Raw genomic sequence first — 7,819 nt, forward strand, 5'->3', positions numbered from 1 at the left:
TTTAAAAATTGCCAGTGTGGGCGGAAGGCTGAGGTGAAAGAGCAGTTTAGCGTGACTTCAGACGACCCAAGCGTAGCCTATTTTTAATCTGCAGATCGCTGCAGCAGATGGGACATTTTAACCGCTAGACACCGAAACAATGGTGTTCAAAAATGACCCTCATACGCAGAAATAAAGGTTCCATCATCAGAGTCTCTTCTCCCTGGAGCAAACTCCCGCCAGGCAAAGTGGAAAACTTTGAATCAACTCTAAACCGGTGTTGGCGTACTAAATCTGCAATGGTAAGATGGGACTACAACACGTAGTTGTTGGATTTATCTGTGGCACCAAGCCTCAAACAACGGACCATCTTTTAGTGTGCAGAGTATGTGTCGATCTGTAGTGTAGGCCAGTGGTAGCCGACGCGTGCTGGTACGCAAGCACTTGACTGGCAGAACGCGATTACTTCAAAAATATTTAATCGAGTTTTGTTTTAATGATGTGTTTCACCATGCCGAATGTGTTTCACCATGCGCAGGTAGTTTTTCTTGGCATAATTTCTTAAGCTGTTCGTCGTCGTCGTTCGTATGAAGCAGAAAGTTTGTGGTCAGCCGAATGGAAGGACTTGGAGCCAACTTTTCGTCAAGTCATCTAGTGTACGGAGGCCTGTTATTCCATTGGGAGGGGAATAGATGGGACACCCAAAGATGATGCGGTTAGCTGTTTGCTCCGTCGCACCGCACTGACAAGCAGCAGAGTCCCTTATGCCCCAGCGTGTCAAGCAAGCATTGAAGCGGCCAACTCCCGTTCTTATTCGGTTCAGTGTCACCCACTCCCTTCTCTGAAGCTCTCAGAACCAAGTGGGAGTGAAGAGGCAGGAGAGACATCGAATAGAACGAGGCGAGACTTTATTTTTGGCACAGTGCTCAATTCCTCGGACCAGGCATCTGACGTGCTGAAATCAGCGAGCTGGAGTTTTGCAGCATGCCTTACAAAAGGGCGCCGTGATGGTAGGCGTTGTATGATTGGGACATTGAGAGTGGATACGCAATCGTGTAGTATGTGGTTCGGATCAGCACAGGCTTTATTTACCAACGAAGACACCATCGCTTCTCTGCGTACATTAGCGGGTAGGATACCTGACAGCACTGGAAGGTATTGCTGTGGTGTTGGTTTTAAGCATCCAGTAATAATGCGCATTGTCTCGTTCAGGCAGGCGTCTAATTTTTTGGTGTGCTTGCTGCAACACCATGCCGGAGCTGCGTATTCCGAGGCACTGTAGGCAAGCGCCAGGCCACCTATGCGGAGGGTAGATGGTTTTGCCCCCCATGTTGTGCCGGCCAAGCACCTCAAAAACAGCAGTCGGTACAAGTCCATTGCGTGCAGTTACTTTTGCACGCAGGCCTTGGATGTGCTGCTTGTACGTCAGTTGCCTATCCAGTTTCACCCCGAGATAAGTTGGTTGACTCTTGAACGGTAACTGACAACCATTGACTTCGACCTTCAATTTCCTGTCGACTTGGTGATTATTGAGATGAAAAGTACTGACGGTAGTCTTTGTAGCACTGAGTTGCAGTCTCCACGTATTCAAGTATTCCGAAATTATTTTCATATCTGACTCCAATGAGTGCTCTACATTGGACCAGATTCTATTAGTGGTTAGTAGGGCTAAATCGTCGGCATAACCATATTGCTTTGACTTGGTGCAGGGGAGGTCGCTGATGTAAATATTGAATAGCAGTGGTGCCAAGGTTGATCCTTGAGGCACGCCGTTTTTCAAAGAGCGAGGTCGACTTCTCTGTCCATCACTGGTGTGAACTGTGAAGCGTCTATTAGAGATCATCTCCAGAATGAACCGAACTGTGTGGCGGCTAGGGATAAAACGAAGAAGCTTGAGAGTCAGTCCACGATGCCATACTGTATCATAGGCCGCAGTTAGGTCAACCAGTACCAGGCCAGCTTTCTCTCGATGTTCGAATGCATCTTCAATGTCGTCAGTGAGTTTCACAACTTGATCAACTGTAGATCGTCCATGACGGAAACCAGCTTGTTCCTTCGGTAGTTGAGGTTCAATGATAGGTTCAAGACGTAAAAGAAGCAGTCGTTCTAGGAGTTTAAATGGGACACAAAGGAGAGATATTGGTCTATAGCTCTTGGTGTCATCGGCAGGCTTTTTTGGTTTGAGAATAGCCATCACTGAAGCTAAATGCTGTTATGCTGTTATGTTATGCTGTTATACTAAATGCTGTTACTAAATGCTGTTATGCTGTTTATGCTGTTAAAGCGATATGGCCGAAAACAGTAGGGTGGGTCACGAATTAATCAATGAGACAATGACCCACTATAGTTTTTTGTAAAATTGATACGATAGTTTTACAAAACATTTGGAATAAGGCCCACCATATTTTCATCCAGTAGTCTGCAGAATTGGTAGGCTATAGCTCCCGCCTATGGCAGTCCGACACAACAAAGGTCTTCAGTGGTGCATTGTTATGGCAAACAACCAGGTGCGTAGGCTATAACGTAATGAAGTTTTGGGGTTCTTGATCGTTAGTAAGCTACATCATTTTGCAGTAACTGTAAGGGGAAACGCAGTAACCTAGAATCCTCTTTTGCATGAACACCCGTGAAAAGCAGACACCACAAAACCAAGCAAAAATCTCCTTTTAGGCTACAGACGATACGTTCTGACGGCGCAGTCTATCACGAGTTTTACAAGAAAAAGCAAAGGTAAAACTACTCCCACACTTCGATCGGCTCTACCCACAATAAGTAGGCTACCGGTAGCCAGTGATGTACGCGCATACAAAAAATATTGACGCCGTCAGCGCAAACGCAAACGTTCGAAAAACTATACGCCGCATGCGTCAACGCAACTTGTAAAAAAAGTTGGCGGCGTCAGCGTTAGCGCATACTCTAGCGCATACTCATTTTGTTTGCTAGGTGCCAAACATTCACACGGTATAAACCACTCGAAACAACACACTTTTCAAGCCACTTCGCGATTTCTCGTTACAAGAAATTATCTTTTTGGCCGGAAGGCACATCTGGCATTGAAAATATAAGTTTTTGCCTTTCGAAGAAGAGCTTAAAATACTTTTCCATGTAGGGCCATGGATTTGTATTATCATGCTCCATTTCACTTGGAGATTAATATTACCGTAAGTTATTCCCTGAATACAATAGTGTAGTGTAAGAAACTGTAGCATATGCCCATCAAGAAAATTCTAGTATTATACTAACTGTCGCTCCTAGTAATATACTAACTGTCGCTCCCTAAAAATCCATTATAAAAAACACTCTTTTTAAAATAATTCCGTTTGAATAAGACTAATATTGCTTTTAATGCCATAATTCTCTCAGTAAGCTGTATGCTTTTTTCTGATAAGATTTTTAAAAGGTGGGTTAATGGAAGACAAAACTGCCAGACACAAGCAAGTTTAGATTCTGAACTGCACAACTCTTTGTTATTAGCATTCAGAGATAGTTAGCATTACTAGTATTATTAGCAGTAGGCTACTCAAAAGCCTCTCACAATTGGCCCCTGGATGCATGTTTTGCTAAACTGCTCATCAAGTTACAAAACATATATAATTACATACTTACGCAACAGAATGTATAAATTGTCAAGTAAAAATTACCTTAGCTTGATAGCCTACTGTATGTAGGCCTACACATTACTACGCAGTCTACGCTACATAGCCTAGCCTACAACAAGAATAATCGGCAAAGTAATGTACTACATATAACATACAGAGTACAACATCATGCAAGCAATCACGGTCGGAGACCAAATATTTGAGTTTGTTTAGATACATAGGCTGCACTGCTCATTGCCTGAGAAGTTTCTGATTTGCCCCAAAATGCAAGACTTAACTAATATAAATTAAAGTGCTCACAATTGCTTACAAACGCCTTCAACACTGCTTGCCTAAAAAAACTTCACACTACGAAGCCAAGTCATTGTTTACATTTTACATGGAGCGGCATTACCAACCTACCTACTTGCTTGCTTACATTACATTCCTGTTTTGACCCGTAATTTCTCAGTAGGCCTAAGTTGTTTTAACTAATTCTTTCTTTTTTTCTGCAAGACTTCAGTCTCCACGTGGGACTTTAGCGTCAAAGGCAGTAGTGCGATATACAAACAAACTCCAGCTGACTGAACAATAGATGACACTGTGACACAACACTAGAACAATGGGCAATTGCAAGACGTTAACATTTTGCAGTTTGACAAAAAAAAATTGCAAACAACAACTAAGACATTAAAAAGTATGCGTTGACGCTATGCGCTAAAAAACCGCGAAAACTTTACGGCGCATCCTCAAGCGCAAACTATCCAAAAAAATGTGGCCGCAAGCGTTAGCGCAAACAAAAAGTCTACGCCGCATGTATGCGGCGTAGAATTTGCGGCGCATACGTACATCTCTGCCGGTAGCCTACCAAGAAGAAAATATTCTTAAATATAATAATTTGTGCCTTGAGTAACTATAGCCTATATCTGTCGCAGAGGCGGTTTTCTCCGCACTTTTAACCTACAACGCACATCGGGACAGCCGTGTAGGCTACGTTAGCTACGCTAAGTCCATTCTTTTACTAACTTCCGAGCAAGAATAAGATTAGGCTAATTGCCACTTAATCTGTAGGCCTACCGGTAGCCTATATTTTTCCAACCTTTTTGAAACATCTAGCCCATTCATGCAGCCATAGTTAATAATTTATTAACTAGGTCTATGATGCAGCACGCTATGAAAATATCAGAATTCTTTCGACTTTTACAGCCATCTATGCATGATCATTGAAACTAGAGGTGGGCAGTAGCCAGTAGACTACAACTTTTGTGGTAGCGGCACTACTTTTTCCAATGTAGCGGAAAGCTGCTACATTTCTTACAGTTGCATTTCTGCTACTCGTAGTGCTAGACCAACGGTGGGCAAACTGCGGCTCTTCAACATAAATTTTGTGGCTTTTGTATTGAATTGTAATATTACAAAAAAATTAAGATTATAATTTATAAATGTATCTCGGACCGTCAATCAAACAGTGGCGTACCTAGGATATAACAGGTATGGCTCGAGCCATGGGCGCCACATTGATAGGGGCGCAGAAATCGGTTGGTAGCCTATAAATTAAAATTTGGTTGGTATAAATTAAAATTTGAGCCTACATTGTCTTCAAAATCTAATTTGCGGCCAATACAACACAAAGATCAAACAAGAGTCTCTCTTTTACTGTAGCCATTGTTAAACATTACAATGGAATTGTGACTTTGCAAAAGCAACATTGTGCTTCTCCTGGCTCATTTTGCGTTCAGTCAGCAACAATTGGAAGTTTAGTAAAGTCGCTATAAGCAGCGATTAGTTGAAGCTTAGAAGTAGTACCAGAACTTACTTATTCATTTTTACAAGAATTTATAACTTTGTAAAATAAAAACATCGTGCACCCTTGACAAATAGAAGAATTAATTCGCACAGCATTAACAACTTATCGTCCAAATTTTCAGAGATTAGTGAGTCAAGTACATAACTCATATGGATAAACAATCATTGTGTTTTTATTGCTGTTATGTTATGTCAACTGATTTTGCGGCTCGCTGGTGTTTATGGTTTATCCGCGAGCGGCTCTTTCTTTGAACAAGTTTGCCCACCCCTGTGCTAGACTATAGGCTAACATCCCCGTTACTTCCAGTGTTAGAGTAGGAAGACTTTTTTCGGCTGGAAAAGACGTGCTGAACTCTGAAGCCAAACCGGGCAGGAGTCAGACTGTGGCATTGTGAAAAGCTTGTGTTAAAGATACATGATAGCCTACATTTCACCGAGAACGTGTTTTTATTTAGATGTTGAAATGAATGTGTGAACTAATGATAGCTATTATTCGTTTTCAAGTCATTTTGACTTCACAAAGGTAGTTAAATAGTGCTTCCCATTGTCGGTTTAAAACAAAGTAGCGGTAGCGCGCGGAACTTTTGGTCCGAGTAGTGGTAGGGCCCTATACTTTCATGGACGGGAAGCGGTAGGACGCTACTTTTGGTCCGAATATAGCAGTAACGCGGTGCTTTCAAAGTAGCATATGCCCACCTCAGGGTTTCATTCAAATGTTTTGGAGAGATTTTTTCGAGCTGTGAACTTCAAGTTTGAAAAGAATAGGCTACAACTCTGTCTTCAGTTTTTCAAAATTTTCAGTTTTTCTTGTAACTTTTGGTGAGCGTTGCATGTCTAAAAGATGATTTTGACCATTTATTATTGAAGTAAGGTGAATACTGAATACGTAGTTGCGAGGGGAAGAGCTACGATGTTTTGAAGTTTACAAACATTGACTGGAAACCGGTTAGTTTCGTACGCTTGGACGATTTCTAAAATTTAATCATGTAACTCTGAATAATAAACTAAAACAGAAATGCGATTCGAATCAAACATTTCTAAATCTAACTCCATTACTCCAACCTTTTTTAACCAATGGTCGAGCAAGAGTTGGTACTTTTTTAGTGAGTGAAATTTGAGGAGACATGCATTTATAAACATGCTTACTTTATTTTTTCGTGTGTAATAAATTATGTACCATATGTTTTTGTACATTTTTTTTGGTATTTTAAATGACAAAATCATCATTACTGCAGGGTGGCAATTGACTGTATGGTTGTCTCCTTATCAGTACGAGAACTTTGTACAACTTTTACAGTGTATGTACTGTATAATGTGTATTACTTCACAATGTAGATTGTAACGGTCTGTTTTAGCCTGATGCTGTCAGTTCGCTGTGTTAGCGAATTGCACTTATCGGTAGCTTTCGGAACATAGTTCCCTGGTCATGTGCTATGACGAATGGTATTGAAGTCAGTGAGTGGTTCTTTAATGTGGTTCTTTTACCTGGCTTGAGGCTGCTGAGTTTTCTGTGTTAGATGTTATTGCTGTGACGTTTTGTTGAATCAACTCAACAGCCAACAAGCGAAGCTCTTGGGTTCAAGACTTTAAATCACCATTATTGAGGTCGTACGATTAGTTGCATAAACCATTTAATTTCTTTTTAGGTGATACCAGCACTTCTTGAGACTGATTTGTGTTCACACCTTTTCAAATGCTCACAAATTAACTATGGTTTCACAATCAAGGAGACACTTGCGCTAGCCTATGGATTTGCAATCTCAAACAACTTAAAAGTAGTTCCGAGTTGGAAACAGAAACGGAGTGCTGGCAAGGATTGGCTACAAAAGTTTTTGAAGCAAACTGATTAATTATCAATCAGGAAGCTACTAGTCTGGCCAAATGCACAAGTTTCAATAGCCTCAGCAAACCTGGAATGAATTTTTCACAAACATAGAAACCCTGATGGCTGAATACATTTTCCCCCTCATCGTATATTTAACATGGATGAGACGGCTCTGACAATGGTTCATGTTCCACTTAAGGTCCTAGTAGGAAAAAATCAACAAGCAAGTAGGGCAAATTACATCAGCAGAGAGAGGAACATTGGTAACAGCAGCTGCCTATGTCAATGCAAGTGGCACTGGTATACCTTCGGTAAACCGTATACCTCCGGTATACCGTCTGTTTTCATTTGGCCCAGAAAAACAACACACAAGCTTGACCATTATATGAAAGATACCCCGTCAGGATCCCTCTGCTTAATTAGTGAGACAGGCTGGACCAACGCTGAGAATTTTGAAAAGTGGATGGTTTGTCTTATTTCTTATACTAAACCATCAACTGATGATCCGTTGCTACTGATACCGGTACTTGACAATCACGTAAGTCATCTGTCACCTCAAGTTATTCAACTGGCTAAAGATAATCATGTGCTAATGACCACTTTTCTTCCTCATACCACAAACAAATTGCAG

Source organism: Aplidium turbinatum, chromosome 8 (genome assembly GCF_918807975.1).
Source record: "Aplidium turbinatum chromosome 8, kaAplTurb1.1, whole genome shotgun sequence".
Classification (NCBI taxonomy): domain Eukaryota; kingdom Metazoa; phylum Chordata; class Ascidiacea; order Aplousobranchia; family Polyclinidae; genus Aplidium; species Aplidium turbinatum.